We start from the raw sequence: 18,090 nt of genomic DNA, 5'->3' as shown, positions 1-18,090 counted from the left end.
ATGTGTCTGTATGTGTGTGTACATGTGTCTGTATGTGTGTGTACATGTGCATGTGTCTGTATGTGTGTGTACATGTGTCTGTATGTGTGTGTACATGTGTGTGTGTGTGTGTGTGTGTGTACATGTGTCTGTATGTGTGTGTACATGTGCATGTGTCTGTATGTGTGTGTACATGTGTCTGTATGTGTGTGTACATGTGCATGTGTCTGTATGTGTGCGTGTGTACATGTGTCTGTATGTGTGTGTACATGTGCATGTGTCTGTATGTGTGTGTACATATGCATGTGTCTGTATGTGTGTATCTGTATGTGCGTGAGCATGTGAGTGTCTGTGTGTGTGTGTATGTCTGTATGTGTGTTTGTACGTGTGTGTGTGTGTGTGTGCGCATGTGTGTGTGTGTGTGTGTGTACATGTGTCTGTATGTGTGTGTGTACATGTGTCTGTATGTGTGTGTGTACATGTGTCTGTATGTGTGTGTGTACATGTGTCTGTATGTGTGTGTGTGTGTGTACATGTGTCTGTATGTGTGTGTGTACATGTGTCTGTATGTGTGTGTACATGTGTCTGTATGTGTGTGTGTACATGTGTCTGTATGTGTGTGTGTACATGTGTCTGTATGTGTGTGTGTGTGTACATGTGTCTGTATGTGTGTGTGTACATGTGTCTGTGTGTGTGTGTGTGTGTACATGTGTCTGTATGTGTGTGTGTACATGTGTCTGTATGTGTGTGTGTGTGTACATGTGTCTGTATGTGTGTGTGTACATGTGTCTGTATGTGTGTGTGTGTGTACATGTGTCTGTATGTGTGTGTGTACATGTGTCTGTCTGTGTGTGTGTCTGTATGTGTGTGCATGTGTCTGTATGTGTGTATGTACAAGTGCCTATATGTGTCTGTATGCCTGTGTGCACATGTATGTGTGTATATATCTTACTTTTAATCCTGACACCCCCCCCATTCCTGTACCATCAGAACTGCTTTTGTAGGTCTTGTTTGTGATAGCAGCAAGGACTGCTTCACCTCTGAAAAGCAACCCATGCACAGATTGCTTTTCAGAGGCATTTGACAGGCGGTAAAGAGGCATTATGTTGCCTCCTCACCACCTGTTTTAATGCAGCATCACTACACCGCAACCGTGCAATGAACACAGTTGCGGGGTAGTTGCAGTTCAGCCCCATTCACCCTGGGTATACCTCCAGCTGCAGCCACAGCATGTGTACACCCCCAGCTGCTGTCTCTGCAGCTAAAGGGGAAGAATTTGGGGGTGGTAAAAACAGCTTAACCATGTGCTTTTACCACCCCTCCAACCTGACATGTGAACAAGCCCTTGGTTCACATCTGTGTTGCTGCGTGTAGGTCAGCCCATTCATTTCAATGGGATTCCCTAACCACAAAAATTCAGGGAAGGAAGTCTCCGACCTTTTTTTTTTTTTTAAATTGCACGGCACCAAAAGCACATTTTGCAATGTGTAAGGTACCATTAAGAATTAATGGCACCCCTAAAGAGCAGAGCATTTGTCTGTGTGTCAGGAACGAGTGCGATTTTGCGCATGTTCCGCAACACACAGTAACGTGAACTAAGCCTTGGACTGGGGTGCCTCAAGACTGAAAATACTTTTTAAGGGCGCCCCGACTGGAAAAAGGTTGAGAAACACTGCATTAGTCTTATGTGCCCCCACCGAAGGAATTTGTTGATAAGAACACTGAGAAAAAATATTAACCCCTTGGTTGTATGTAATCTCCTCTCAAGCCGTTAGCCGAGAAAGAGAAAGAGAAAAGAAAGTGATATTGTAAAGAAAGTCATATTGCAAAGAAGGAGAGAAGAAGATGTTGAAATAGTTAACAAAGTTGAACGAAGTGGCGAAAGTTATGTTGCTGAAGAAACAGGGAGAAAAATCCTGTGTGATAAAGAAAATTGGATAAAGGAAGTTAAGAAAGATGGCGATTGTATTCTGTATGTGTATCACAGAGCTGATGATATGTTGGAACTTGAAACAAAGGAGGGGAGGGACAGCACTGCCCTCCGTCTAACAACCACTCCTTTCTCACCACCCAAGCACAACCCACTGTGACAACTCAGCCCGGCGGCCATCTTAGTGCACCCATGCCTTCACTTTCTACCCAGTCCAGTGCACTTCCTGCCGGCGGCCATCTTGGTACATCCAGTGAGCTTAAACAGCCTGTACCCAGTCCTCCCTGTTTTAAATACCACACACCTGTCTTCCCCAATACGGGAGCATCACATTCCCAGGCCGGATATGTTAATGATGAAGAAGCATCTGAGTGGGAAGCCCAACAGCAGGCAGCAAAGCCACCCACTGATTTAACCCCCAATCCGGCTCCGGACTCTCAGTTCCGAGAGGATCTCAAACACATGCTGGCAACCGTAAGGAACAGTGCCTCTTGTCAGCCCCTGCCCCAACAACAGTCTCGGTTACCAGAAGGGGCACCAGTGATGTGTGTCGCTTTTACTCTATCACAAGCAGCAGCCTTAGTGACAAGTCTGCCTGACCCAGAGAAGCAGCCAATTCCCTTCTACCACAGGATAGTGCAAATACAAGAAACTTACTCAGCTGCCTGGAGAGACTTGATCAGCCTATGCCAAATCAAAGCAGGATATGTCTTTTGGCCAGTCATGCAGATGGCCTTCAATGATGCCTGCCTGACAAGTGCCACTTCCTACACCTCAGGCGTGGAGTTCTGTGCACAACTCCACGACTGGGCAAAGGAGAAGTTGACGGATCAGAAGACCACAATCCAAGATATTACCCAAGATAAAGAGGAGTCTGTGAAGAAGTATCATGCTAGACTCATAAAAGCACACACACACATGTTATCAACTGCTTTTGTTTCAGGGCTCAGAGAGGATATCAGAAAAGGCCTGATGGTGGCCCGCCCTGAATATCATTCAATGAAAATGTCTGATTTATTGTTGGTGACCAGAGGTATAGAAAATCAAAAAGGTAAAAAATCAACGCCCCTCATGGTAACCCATGACGAAGATCCCGCCTACACTCGTCCACCACCACTGCCCAATACCAGGGTAAGGATCACCTGTTACAACTGTGGGAAACGGGGTCACTTCAGAAAAGAATGCAGAGCCCCAAGATGTCCCAGACAAAAACCTACCACTTTCCTCATTGACAGGGGTGCAGCCAAAAGTGTGTTGAGGGCGGTGAACCTGCCTAATAATTCTTTCCTTTCCACTATTGATGTTTCCTGCGTAGGAATGAATGGGGTGCCCCGCTCCAGTCCACTTCCTGATTTGCTTGCCAGATTTGTGGTGTCCTCTACATGTCCCTTGAATCTACTAGGAGCTGATGTGTTGTCCAGACTACAGGCCTCAATCAGGACACGCCTGAAGGGGGGATGAAGTTACATACTCCCCTATCTTTAGAAGACTCATCTGCTTTGTGTTCTCTGCCTCTCCTGATGACACTTAATGAAGAAAAAAACTTCAAGTTCAATACTGCAGGAAGTACTTGACAGAATCCCTGCGTGCCTATGGTCCACAGGACCGGAAGACAACGATCACTTAAAGGTGCCACCAGTTTCAGTCAAGCTAAAAGAGGGCGCTTCATTGCCCCGGAAACCACAATAACCCCAAGAAGAGAACCCCTAAAGGAGAACCAGTGACCTGCTGTGGATGCCTTTGACTGCAAAATACCTCACAGAGGTGGACCTTACAAACGCTTTCTTCAGTGTCCACCCTCACCCCTCCTGCTGGTACCTTTTCGCATTCATCCATGGAAAGAAACGGCAACATACCTAAACAGTTGTGCCACAAGGGGCACAGAACTTTCCAAGCCAGTTTGCAAAAGCTATGGCTATCATCCTTGACACATGACAAGAGGAACACCCGGTAGTGATTCTCTTCCAACGTGTTGATGACCTTCTCCTTTTGTGCAGCTGACTTACCCCCTGTTGAAGTCACCTCAGAAACCTGTTGTGCTATCTTGCCAACCAGGGCTGCAGAACCTCAAAGCCCAAATTGCAGTGGTGCTCAACACCTGTCATTTTCCTTGGACACTGTTTGTCCCATGGGACACGACACCTCACTGAAGACAGGGTGCAAGTAATCTCTGACATCCCACTGCCACAAGGTCAGAAATCCCTTCATGCCTTCCTTGGACTAATTTCCTAGTGCAGAGCATGGATTCCAGAAGCCTTCCTACTGATGCTCTGCAATCAGACCCTTCCAGATGTCTCCTGAAGAAATATCTAAAGTTTGAAGCCTTTAAGTGCGCCACCCCCGGCGCTAGGGCTCCCAGACTAAGACAAAACGCTCAAGCTCTTTGTATCCGAGCATCTGGGACATGCTGCAGGTGTACTCACCCAATCACACGGCATCAGCCTACGCCCCGTAGGATATTATTCCCGTCGGCTGGATGCGGTAGCAAGAGGAGGCCTATTGTGTCTGCGAGCTGGATTTGCTACACAAGCCTTGCTTGACAAAACTTTGAACTTGGTCCTCGGACACTGCCTCATTCTGCTTGCTCCCCATGATGTTGTTGCCATATTCAACCAAGATCCAGCTGAAACACTTTTCCACTACCAGACACTTGAGACTCCTGTGTTCCCTCCTACTGGACAGCATTACTCTATTACGTTGTCAAACACTGAACCCTACCACCCTTCTTCCACTTCTCGAGGGGGGAAAGGAGGAGGAGGAGTAGAGTCTTGACTTGTCACCCCATGACCACACAGGACACGCGGTCACCACTGAAAACACCGTTCTACAAGCTGAAGCCTTACCACCGGTGATGTCTACACAAGAGGCAGAGCTGTAAGCACTTACTACAGCATGTAAATGGGCAGAGGGAAAAAGAGCCAACATTCATATGGACTCAAGATATGCTTTCAGCATTGCCCATGATTATGGTGTTATCTAGGACAGAGGATTCCTGATGGCTGCAGGAACACCTGTGAAAACTTGATTGATGCCTTGCTTCTCCCAACCCAAGTGACTATTCTGAGTAAAGCACACGACAAAATGAACTCAAAGGAAGCTTAAGGCAATCATCTAGCCAATTCAGCTGCCAAACAGACAGCTGGTGGTCCACGGGAAGTGGACAGCAGGGTGGTAGAAGAAGACCACCCCGTGCTTACCTTACAGACTTTCCCAGTGGACAGAGTTTATCTAAAAGAACTACAGGAAACAACAAGTCCGGATAAGAAGGAAAACTGGAAACGGAGAGGAGCAACTCTCAGAAATGGACTATTCGAGTGCAACAAGAAGCCTTGTCTACTCAGGAGTATGTACCCAGCTGTGGTGCAATGGGCACATGGAGCTGCCCACTTGACAAAGACTTTTATGAACTCTCTTATCAACAAGTGTTGCACCAAGAGTTACTCCACTGACCGACAACTTCTACAGATCATGCATTATCTGCACCAAATGTAACCCAGGATGCACAGAAGAAGAACAGAAGAAGCACCTGGCAAAAGCCCTATACCCCATTCCAGAGGATGCAAATTGATCATTCTCAAATGCCAAGAAGTGGCAGATTCGAAAATGCCCTAGTGGAAGTGGTCACGACTGCCAGGACCACAGCTAAGAAACTACTGAGTGAGATAGTATGTAGATTTGGGGTCCCAGAGGTGATATTGAGAGATCAGGGACCAGCCTTAACAGCAACCCTTACTAAAGAGATTTGGGCAGCAATGGGGGTTCAGTTGGCACTACACACCCCATATCACCCTCAAAGTAGCGGGAAGGTAGAAAGGATGAATGGGACACTAAAAACAGGATGTTAAAGATGGCCCAAGAGACTAACATGAGTTGGCCAGACAGTTAGCCCATTGCCCTGTTCAGTGTCAGACACACCCCCAGGGGAAACATGCCCTATCCCCTTATGAAATTTTGTTTGGTTCAGCTCCCAGACTTGGTTGTTACTTTCCACAACAGTTACAGTTACAGTCTGATGTGTTGACTAATTATGTAACCACATTATCACGAGAATTAACCTGAATGCATGTCCAGGTGTTTTCTTCCATTCCAGATCCTGAATTAGATACAGGAACACACCAACTACTGTCTGGAGATCCTTGAGCCAAGTTATGATGGTCCATTCCAAGTTTTGCTGACCACAGCCACCTCAGTCAAGTTGGCCAGGAAGAACACCTGAATGCACGCTTATCACTGCAGGAGAGCGTGTTTTCGGGTGCTGCATATCCTTTTTCTGTTTGATCTAGGGGGGAGGGGCCCAGGAGGTGGCCATCACAAAAATGAAAACATAATTACGTTTTAGTGTAACTCTTCAGGTACACATGTGACCACCTTTACCTTAGATTATTGTGACATAGTACCTTGTCCGTTTGACCCTTCATGGTGATGCCATTGGTACAGTGATATCCCTGACGGTAAGGACATATAGGTATGCCACACAGACAGTTACTGGGGACAGAGTTGTGGTTTCTGTGGGTGCCAGTGGGTTGGAACCCAGGGCCAGACTGGGCGACCACAGAGTGCATTAGACAAAAAGATGAAAATAGAAAGCCCCCATATCCTAACCAAAGATACCCCTGATACATACACTGACCCAGCACACAGTCAGAGGAGGAAGCGAGCAGCTCTCTCCGGAAGCTTTGATCCTCATGTATACATACATGTCATAAGGGTTACAAGGGGGGTCCCTGATGAATTTAAAGCCAGGGACCAGGTAAAAACTGGTTTTGAGTCTTTGATCCCCATAACAACTGTCAGCAAGAATGTAGATTGGATTAACTACATGTCATGGTTATGCAATAGAGTTTGTCGATCAGCATACCTGTCTCCATGTGTTCATCTCTAGAGACCAGCTGACCCTCACCTGATTGCTTTTGTAACCTCTCCTATAAGCATGGCCCCACCCCAGGCCCTATCAGGGAACCCTATATTAACCTGTGCACTGCAAGCCAGCAGTGCTGATCAACCACTGTGTGTTAGCTTCTGTGTGTACTTGCTGTGTTTCCTACATCTGATTCCTGTTACCGACTTTGGCCTGTTCCCGACCATCCCTGTTTGCCTGTGACCCTGATGTTCCAGCCTGCTGCCTCCTTCCTCTTCTCCTGTAGTCTACCGTGAGTGTGAGCTGTGAGACCCTGGGGGCCGCGACCTGGAGCCAGACTGCAGCGCAGTCCATCCTTACCATTAAAGGCTCTGGTGAACACCTGCTGGCTCTTAGACTCCGCGCCCTGGGGAATCTATGCTCTAGCTCCCAGTGGGATCTGTGTCAGTGATCCAGTAGACCTGCTTCCCGAACCCCCCAGGGTTCAATCCGCAGCAGTCAGCCGTAGGGTCCACTACCTTGCGGTGCACTCCTGATCACCCAGCCTCTAGGTGACCTGACACTACACATATTATAACCAACAGAGAATTGTAAATTACACTAAAGATGCCCTCCAGGGAATTGCTGACCAGTTAGCCCCCACTTCCTACATGACATTCCAGGACCTGATGGCCTTAGACATGGTGCTAGTTGGGAAAGGAGGTGTTTTGTAAAATCATAGGAAAAAACGGGAACCTGTTGTACATACATTCCTGATAATACTGGCCCAAATGGTAAGGTTACTCTAGCTATAAAGAAATTAGAAGATCTGTCACTGGAGTTGAAGAAGAACTCAGGTATCACAGACCCATGGGACCAATATTTTAGCTGGATGAGTGGGTGGCAGAAGGTGCTCGCCCAGATACGTGTAACGGTATTAATAATCCTGGTTCTTTTAGCCCTGATTGTATGCTGTATTCTACCTTTCGTAAAAAGTTAATGAACAAGGCTGTAGACAATAGCACACCTACATTTCTCCACCAAGAAGAAGAGGACCCCCTTATGATGGAAGATGACAAACCCTTCATTCCTCTACAGTCACTCCCTGTCCAAAACCTCACAATCCTATAGGGTTATAGGGATAGATAGCGCCTGACTGCACCTCTCCAGCTGTATCGAGGAGGGAAGTGAACAGTTGCTGCCCAATTCTATATACAGCCAAAAAGAGTTGCTGAGAAGGGCCAGGCCAAAGTATGACCTTTAGTATTAGGGACAGAAAAGAGAAAATAGTCATTTTAGGGGGGATTGTGAAGGAATGTGATGTAGATAATAATAGTAATCTGAAAATGTCTATTTTCTTATGTGCATACATATTTTTCTCCTTACTCATTATATAAGTATACAGGTTTGCTCTGTTCCTATATTTTCTCAAGATGGCGGGTACCCCCTGCATCCCACACATCAGAAGAACGCGGAACTGAAGATAAAACCAAAGACAGCCAAACCTCGTTATGAACATTCTCCATTTTCTTTTTCTATCTTAACCAATGAAATGTACCTATTAGACTAACATAGCAATGACGTATTTGTGTGTATAAAACATTAACACCGCCTTGAATAAATTAGAAGTGTAACAAGTAACGGTGCTGAGCGTGTCTCAGAGTGTTTACTTTTATATGCATGCATATCAACACTTTCCAATTAGAGACAGCAGCAGATAACCTTGGGCTCGATTGGAGCTCTTAATCATTACCATAACAACGTTAGTGGCGGCTCCCGTGCGCATGCGCGGGAGTGACGTCACTGCGGCTCTGGCCAATCACAGCGCCTGAGCCACGATACCCGGAAAGAAGATGGACGGTCCTTAGCAGAGGGGACATTGCAAGCTCCTGTGTCAGGTAAGTGACACATAATGGGCTACTATGCGATGCGATACGATGCATAGTAGCCCATTGTGCTTTACCTTTGCAGGGAAACAAAGAGGAAGTAAAACCCATCAGGGTTTACTTCCTCTTGAAGGTCCGGCATACCTCGCTTGACTTTCAGAGCTTCGTGCAGGAACCAAGGGCTCCGGGGAGCATGCGCAGGAATGACCCCATCATGGCTTCGCCTAATTAGAACGTGCAAACCTGGAAGAAAGACCGGGGGGAAGATGTCAGTCCTTTTGTATTTTATAATGTGATAGTATGGAATGCACCCCACACATTATGCCATTGCCTTACAGGTGTTTTTTTAATTTTTATTTTTATTTAACCAGCCGTGATTTACAACCGCTTTGAAAAGCTCTCCCATTCCCTCTTCCAAGGATTTCATCTCCTGACTTCACACAGGACATGGTGCCGGTGCACTTCAAGTTTCATCCTTTAAAATGGCTTTCATGGCTGCCATGCAATCTGCCCGCACCCGAGTACAAGCTGTAACATTTGGGGGTGCTGGCAACCATGGCAAGTGTACCCCGATCACACGCAATGCCATCATAAACCAACAAAAAGTCTTCATTCTTCAAAAAGGCAGCAAACATCACTTCAAGGAAATGTGACTTTTCTTCATTAATAAACCAGAAAGCAGAAACTCGTCTTCAGCACAAAATATAACAGAGAGAAAAAACGTCTCACCGAATCCAACTTATATCTGCAGGCAGAGAAGACCAGTCCCAGACATGAGGAGGTATTTTCCCTGCAGACAAATCTCAACCAATCCCACAGTCAGGTGTGTCTCTCAGTCCTCCTATTACCCCACACCTGTCCTCTGGAGCTCAGGTAGGTTAACTCCTTGTTGCCCCTTAAAGGGACCACAACCCAAAATAGTAACCTGTACCAGTGCAACAAAAACAGTTCTGTCTGTGATACTTTTTTTTTATTTGCACTAACATCCAAATTTTCAGGAAGGGATTTCGAGGCGTACCCCCTTCTTCAAGATCCAAACAGTACCCCAAGAGTACTTCAAGGTCCAAGAGTACTGACTGGACCTTTGAAGAAGGGGGGGGGGGGGTTACACCCCGAAAGCTTGTTCTGAACATTTGGATAGTAGTGCACATTAAAAAAAAGTATCACAGACAGAACTCAAATGTTTTTGTATACAGGTGACACAATCCCTCCAATTTGAATGACCTTCACCTAATTATCTGTTATGGTGGATGATACTGTAAGAGACGCTCAGTACATATTGTAAAAATATCTGATTCGTCATTAATCTATTATAAACCTTGTCTACATGTGTGATCTGTAATTATATGTGTACGGGGGATGGGTGTGATAGAAGTAATGATTACACGAGAGAAGAAGAGAAGGAAAGATTCAGGTTTGTTGTAGTTACTCTCCAGGTAACAATAATATCCAGGTAGAGTCAGCGTCTGTACACAGCAATGTGATGATCAGAGTCAGCGTCTGTACACAGCAATGTGATGATCAGAGTCAGCGTCTGTACACAGCAATGTGATGATCAGAGTCAGCGTCTGTACACAGCAATGTGATGATCAGAGTCAGCGTCTGTACACAACAATGTGATGATCAGAGTCAGCGTCTGTACACAACAATGTGATGATCAGAGTCAGCGTCTGTACACAGCAATGTGATGATCAGAGTCAGCGTCTGTACACAACAATGTGATGATCAGAGTCAGCGTCTGTACACAACAATGTGAGGGTCAGAGTCAGCGTCTGTACACAACAATGTGATGATCAGAGTCAGCGTCTGTACACAGCAATGTGAGGGTCAGAGTCAGCGTCTGTACACAGCAATGTGATGATCAGAGTCAGCGTCTGTACACAACAATGTGATGATCAGAGTCAGCGTCTGTACACAGCAATGTGATGATCAGAGTCAGCGTCTGTACACAGCAATGTGATGATCAGAGTCAGCGTCTGTACACAACAATGTGATGATCAGAGTCAGCGTCTGTACACAACAATGTGATGATCAGAGTCAGCGTCTGTACACAGCAATGTGATGATCAGAGTCAGCGTCTGTACACAGCAATGTGATGATCAGAGTCAGCGTCTGTACACAACAATGTGATGATCAGAGTCAGCGTCTGTACACAACAATGTGAGGATCAGAGTCAGCGTCTGTACACAGCAATGTGATGATCAGAGTCAGCGTCTGTACACAACAATGTGATGATCAGAGTCAGCGTCTGTACACAGCAATGTGATGATCAGAGTCAGCGTCTGTACACAACAATGTGATGATCAGAGTCAGCGTCTGTACACAGTAATGTGAGGGTCAGAGTCAGCGTCTGTACACAGCAATGTGATGATCAGAGTCAGCGTCTGTACACACCAATGTGATGATCAGAGTCAGCGTCTGTACACAGCAATGTGATGATCAGAGTCAGCGTCTGTACACAACAATGTGATGATCAGAGTCAGCGTCTGTACACAACAATGTCATGATCAGAGTCAGCGTCTGTACACAACAATGTGATGATCAGAGTCAGCGTCTGTACACAACAATGTGATGATCAGAGTCAGCGTCTGTACACAGCAATGTGATGATCAGAGTCAGCGTCTGTACACATCAATGTGAGGGTCAGAGTCAGCGTCTGTACACAACAATGTGAGGGTCAGAGTCAGCGTCTGTACACAGCAATGTGAGGGTCAGAGTCAGCGTCTGTACACAACAATGTGATGATCAGAGTCAGCGTCTGTACACAGCAATGTGATGATCAGAGTCAGCGTCTGTACACAGCAATGTGATGATCAGAGTCAGCGTCTGTACACAGCAATGTGAGGGTCAGAGTCAGCATCTGTACACAACAATGTGTGGGTCAGAGTCAGCGTCTGTACACAACAATGTGTGGGTCAGAGTCAGCGTCTGTACACAACAATGTGATGATTAGAGTCAGCGTCTGTACACAACAATGTGATGATCAGAGTCAGCGTCTGTACACAACAATGTGAGGATCAGAGTCAGCGTCTGTACACAGCAATGTGATGATCAGAGTCAGCGTCTGTACACAGCAATGTGATGATCAGAGTCAGCGTCTGTACACATCAATGTGAGGGTCAGAGTCAGCGTCTGTACACAACAATGTGATGATCAGAGTCAGCGTCTGTACACAACAATGTGATGATCAGAGTCAGCGTCTGTACACAGCAATGTGAGGGTCAGAGTCAGCGTCTGTACACAACAATGTGATGATCAGAGTCAGCGTCTGTACACAGCAATGTGATGATCAGAGTCAGCGTCTGTACACAACAATGTGATGATCAGAGTCAGCGTCTGTACACAGCAATGTGATGATCAGAGTCAGCGTCTGTACACAGCAATGTGAGGGTCAGAGTCAGCATCTGTACACAACAATGTGATGATCAGAGTCAGCGTCTGTACACAGCAATGTGAGGGTCAGAGTCAGCGTCTGTACACAACAATGTGATGATGAGAGTCAGCGTCTGTACACAGCAATGTGAGGGTCAGAGTCAGCGTCTGTACACAGCAATGTGAGGATCAGAGTCAGCGTCTGTACACAACAATGTGATGATCAGAGTCAGCGTCTGTACACAGCAATGTGAGGGTCAGAGTCAGCGTCTGTACACAACAATGTGATGATCAGAGTCAGCGTCTGTACACAACAATGTGTGGGTCAGAGTCAGCGTCTGTACACAACAATGTGATGATCAGAGTCAGCGTCTGTACACAACAATGTGATGATCAGAGTCAGCGTCTGTACACAGCAATGTGATGATCAGAGTCAGCGTCTGTACACAACAATGTGACGATCAGAGTCAGCGTCTGTACACAACAATGTGTGGGTCAGAGTCAGCGTCTGTACACAGCAATGTGATGATCAGAGTCAGCGTCTGTACACAGCAATGTGATGATCAGAGTCAGCGTCTGTACACAGCAATGTGATGATCAGAGTCAGCGTCTGTACACAGCAATGTGAGGGTCAGAGTCAGCGTCTGTACACAACAATGTGATGATCAGAGTCAGCGTCTGTACACAGCAATGTGATGATCAGAGTCAGCGTCTGTACACAGCAATGTGATGATCAGAGTCAGCGTCTGTACACAACAATGTGATGATCAGAGTCAGCGTCTGTACACAGCAATGTGATGATCAGAGTCAGCGTCTGTACACAACAATGTGATGATCAGAGTCAGCGTCTGTACACAACAATGTGATGATCAGAGTCAGCGTCTGTACACAACAATGTGATGATCAGAGTCAGCGTCTGTACACAGCAATGTGAGGATCAGAGTCAGCGTCTGTACACAACAATGTGATGATCAGAGTCAGCGTCTGTACACAGCAATGTGATGATCAGAGTCAGCGTCTGTACACAACAATGTGATGATCAGAGTCAGCGTCTGTACACAACAATGTGATGATCAGAGTCAGCGTCTGTATACAACAATGTGATGGTCAGAGTCAGCGTCTGTACACAACAATGTGATGATCAGAGTCAGCGTCTGTACACAACAATGTGATGATCAGAGTCAGCGTCTGTACACAACAATGTGATGATCAGAGTCAGCGTCTGTATACAACAATGTGATGGTCAGAGTCAGCGTCTGTACACAACAATGTGATGATCAGAGTCAGCGTCTGTACACAACAATGTGATGATCAGAGTCAGCGTCTGTACACATCAATGTGAGGGAGAGACGTTATCTTTAGATAATATCACCGGGCTTTTATTAAGTTCCCGTTCACACTGAGCATATCAGAATCACGCGATTCCGGAATCACGGCAAATCGCACTACGTGCTTGCCGTGGCAATTGTTTCTTAAAGAGGTTGTAAAGATTCATTTTTTTAAAATAACAAACGTTATACTTCCCTCCTCTGTGCAGTTGGTTTTGCACAGAGTGGCCCCAATTCTCCTCTTCTGGGGTCCCCCTGGTGGCGCTCCTGGCTCCCCCTCTTCTCGAGTGCCCCCGCGGAGAGCCGCTTTGCATGGTGGGACCCGTTCAGTGCACTCCCAAGCCCTGCTGCTGTGTCCATTGACACAGGCAGCAGAACTCAGCCCCGCCCCCGGCTCCCGTGTCATTGGATTTGATTGACAGCAGCGGGGGCCAATGTCTGTGCTGCTATCAATCTATCCAATCAGGACCCAAGACACCGGCTGGAGCTGCTGTGCTCATCCCCATCGCTGGAACGATCGGGTTCACATAAGAAAAGGGGGTGGGGCTCTGGGAGGTTTTTTACCTTAATGCATAGAATGCATTAAAATGAAAAGCTTGAGGGTTTACAACCCCTTTAATTTGCTACAATTGTCCTATGACAAAACGTGCAAAAATCATGACAAAGCAAATGTTGCACCAAACGCTCCTGGCTTAGTGCCAACATTTGGTTCATGAGCTTCTTTGGTGCACTTTTGGAGCAGAGGGAGGCCCAATGAAAATGAATGACGCCGCTACAAAAACGTGCTACAAAAAAACACACAAAAACACGTCACTCAGGTGTGAACGGGTCCTTAGAAGGAAAAACTCAGGCCTGACATCAACATCAGTCAAACTAGAAAGAAAAACTGAAAAGAGGGGGAGGAGAGTTGGAAAAGGTGGGGGTGGGGCATATGTTTGGAGGAGCTCAAAGGAAGGTGGAGTCTACTGGCAATGGCAGGAGTAAAGGTCGGGGGATGCAGGCTGAGAAATCACGGCACCTCTATCAGTGCCGGGACAAGATCATACAGTGTCCAGGGCAAAGACTCCAAATTGTGCCCCTCCCCCTCTTCATTATGCGCAAACTTATGAGGAGGAGGGGGAGAGAGAGCACAGTCTGCACCTCCTCCCGGCTCTCTCCTCCTCTCCTTGCTGCTTCCGGCGATGGGCTGTCATTAAGTAGTGATGCCGCTGTCACTACTCCTGTCAGCCTTATAGTAGAAGGAACTTGCCATGCCCCCATCCCTACAACAGACATTGCGCTCAGGGCAGCCATCCCTTCTGCCCACCCCTTGTCCTGACCTCTATTGTATTGCCCATGTGCTGCCACTATTACTCTTTGATGTCTGTCTATTGTCAGAATTCCTAGTGTGTTGCTGACATTTGATGCCCATGTACTGGTCCGGTTCAGTGCTCTGGCACGGTCTGCATGAATATATGACCAAGTCAATGTTTCATTTGGGAGACCAAAATACAACTTCACCCCCTGGAAATGGCCCATCACTACCAAACCTCGGCTCAACAGTTCTGTTATTTTCAGCAAACATCTCATTTGGGACCAGGCCCTGCCATGATGCACCTCCTCTTCACAGGATCTCAGGCTCACAGAGTTCCAGGACCCCCCAGGGATGTAGATATGTCACAAAGTTCCCACATATGCCCCTGGTGATGACTGATGTCAGGTCTGTGTATCTCAGCATAATCAGCACCGCCATAGATGATGCTGCCATTGGGTGGCCATGGACATTCTCCATCATGGGCCCCATCACACCACCCAATACCTGAGGGCTCCTCAGGAAGGAATGGAGTCAGAGGTTCAGAACTGGTATGTGTGTTTGTGAAGGAGTCTACACACCAACCTCCGGCACTTTGTGATTGGAGACAGTAATTTGGAGCATTGTACAGATCGGCCAAAGCTTTGATCTCCTGGCAGTTTTGGTGATTGCAGTGATTACTATGGGAATAGAATGTTTATCAGTCTCATCTGGGGTCATGGTCAAGGTGAGGCTGAACATAAAAGGTTAATCAGTAACCAGAACATTATTGTGTGATAAATGTTTAACACCACAAGCGAAAACTCAGGAATGTGTTACTAGGACACCATATTCTACGGCCACCACCACTGGTGACCAGGACCCATTGATGACCCCTCTGTCACTAAGATTTGAATAGAGGATGATGGGAAGGGAGGCCACACCTGGGACTTACCTGAACTAAGACAGGTGTGGAGAGAGATGGGAAGGGAGGCCACACCTGGGACTTACCTGAACTAAGAGGGGGTTGAGGATGATGGGAAGGGAGGCCACATCTAGGACTTACCTGAACTAAGAGAGGTGTGGAGAATGATGGGAAGGGAGGCCACACCTGGGACTTACCTGAGCTAAGAGAGGGATGAAGAATGATGGGGAGAGAAGCCACACCTGGGACTTACCTGAACTAAGAGAGGGGTGAAGAATGATGGGAAGGGAGGCCACACCTGGGACTTACCTGAGCTAAGAGAGGGATGAAGAATGATGGGAGGAGAAGCCAAACCTAGGACTTACCTTAACTAAGAGAGGGGTGAAGAATGATGGGAAGGGAGGCCACACCTGGGGCTTACCTGAACTAAGAGAGGGGTGGAGAATGATGGGAAGGGGGGCCACACCTGAGACTTACCTGAACTAAGAGGGGGTGGAGGATGATGGAAGGGAAAGCCACACTTGGGACTTACCTGAACTAAGAGAGGTGTGGAGAATGATGGGAAGGGAGACCACACCTGGGACTTACCTGAACTAAGACAGGTGTGCAGAGAGATGGGAAGGGAGGCCACACCTGGGACTTACCTGAACTAAGAGAGGGATGAAGAATGATGGGGAGAGAAGCCACACCTGGGACTTACCTGAACTAAGAGAGGGGTGAAGAATGATGGGAAGGGAGGCCACACCTGGGACTTACCTGAGCTAAGAGAGGGATGAAGAATGATGGGAGGAGAAGCCAAACCTAGGACTTACCTTAACTAAGAGAGGGGTGAAGAATGATGGGAAGGGAGGCCACACCTGGGACTTACCTGAACTAAGAGAGGGGTGGAGAATGATGGGAAGGGAGGCCACACCTGAGACTTACCTGAACTAAGAGGGGGTGGAGGATGATGGAAGGGAAGCCACACTTGGAACTTACCTGAACTAAGAGAGGGATGAAGAATAATGGGGAGAGAAGTCACACCTGGGACTTACCTGAACTAAGAGAGGGGTGAAGAATGATGGGAGGAGAAGCCCAACCTGGGACTTACCTGAACTAAGAGAGGGGTGGAGAATGATGGGAAGGTAGGCCACACCTGGGACTTACCTGAACTAAGAGAGGTGTGGAGAAAGATGGGAAGGGAGGCCACACCTGGGACTTACCTGAGCTAAGAGAGGGGTGAAGAATGATGGGAGGAGAAGCCCAACCTGGGACTTACCTGAACTAAGAGAGGGGTGGAGAATGATGGGAAGGTAGGCCACACCTGGGACTTACCTGAACTAAGAGAGGTGTGGAGAAAGATGGGAAGGGAGGCCACACCTGGGACTTAATTGAACTAAGAGGGGGGTGGAGGATGATGGGAAGGAAGGCCACACCTGGGACATACCTGAACTAATAAGAAGTGCTGAACGTTTACATAGGATCCTGGTCTGGATTGTGAGGGCATCACAACTATTAACATCTGATCCATTTACCTCTCCATCCTTCCATCCATCCAATCCCATCCCATCGTTCCATGCCATCCCATCCAACCCATTCTTCTATCCTTCCATTCAAGAGCTGGTCAGAGGCTACAGACACCCCCAAAGAGATGGTCAGAGACACTGCACTGGTTGGAAACTGGAGATATAATTTGGAGGACAGTTGGAGATTGGGGACATGTTACACGAGACTCCCAGAGATCATTATTATTACACCCCTTTACCAATCAATGCTCCTAGTGCTGAGACCCAAGGCTCACACATTAGAGGTACCATAGAGCCATAGGTGACCCTCATGCTGTATGTTGGACACCCGGGGATTAGATACCAGATATTTATCACTCTGTGTCTTTCCTTGGGATTCCCACTGACAGGAGGACCGCCCCACCTGGACATTTCTGGTTTGATTGGGTGAAGATCCCTGGGAGGAACGATCGATCACATAGATCAGAAAACCTGCCTGAATGTCATCATCCCCCCTGATTGGTTGGCACCCCCTCCCCCACAGTACCACTGTCCATACATACAGAATACGAACAGATACCGAGAATTACACCCGACATACAGGACAAGAGAAGTGGTACTGTGCAGAGTCCATACATACAGAATAAGAACAGATACCGAGAATTACACCCGACATACAGGACAAGAGAAGTAGTACTGTGCATACATTTTAGTACTCTCTGCCCCGTTAGGGAAATTTCCTCCCTATTTGTCCCGTTTACTGTTATCACTGAGAGTGAAAGAGAATTGGTTGTCACCAGGACAGGAATAGAGGGGAAATCTTCCAATGGGGACACTAGTTCTGGTGATTCCCCTCACTTTGTAGGGATTTCCCTCACTTCCTGCTTTGGCTCTGGGACAGGAAGTGAAGGGACATCTCCCCGATGGGCTCACAGATAAGAAACAAACAAACCTGACAGGGTGTGTCTGAGATGAAATGTTCTGCGTGTTCCTGCAGAGCACATGTAGAACATCCCAATAAAAAAAACACAAAAAGTACCGCAGGAATGATTTTTAAATATGACGCAACAAATCGCACA

The 18,090-nt window shown here is 47.1% G+C and overlaps 1 protein-coding gene across 1 annotated transcript in view; it reads right to left on the bottom strand.

Moving 5' to 3' along the window:
- LOC141147325 (protein mono-ADP-ribosyltransferase PARP9-like) overlaps positions 1–18,090 on the bottom strand; it is a 142,295-nt gene that overhangs the window by 123,329 nt on the left and 876 nt on the right. The window lies entirely within an intron of this gene.

Source organism: Aquarana catesbeiana, linkage group LG06, assembly GCF_042186555.1.
Source record: "Aquarana catesbeiana isolate 2022-GZ linkage group LG06, ASM4218655v1, whole genome shotgun sequence".
NCBI lineage: Eukaryota > Metazoa > Chordata > Amphibia > Anura > Ranidae > Aquarana > Aquarana catesbeiana.
The sequence above is the reverse complement of the archived record's forward strand: the minus strand, read 5'-3'. Positions and strand labels throughout refer to the sequence as shown.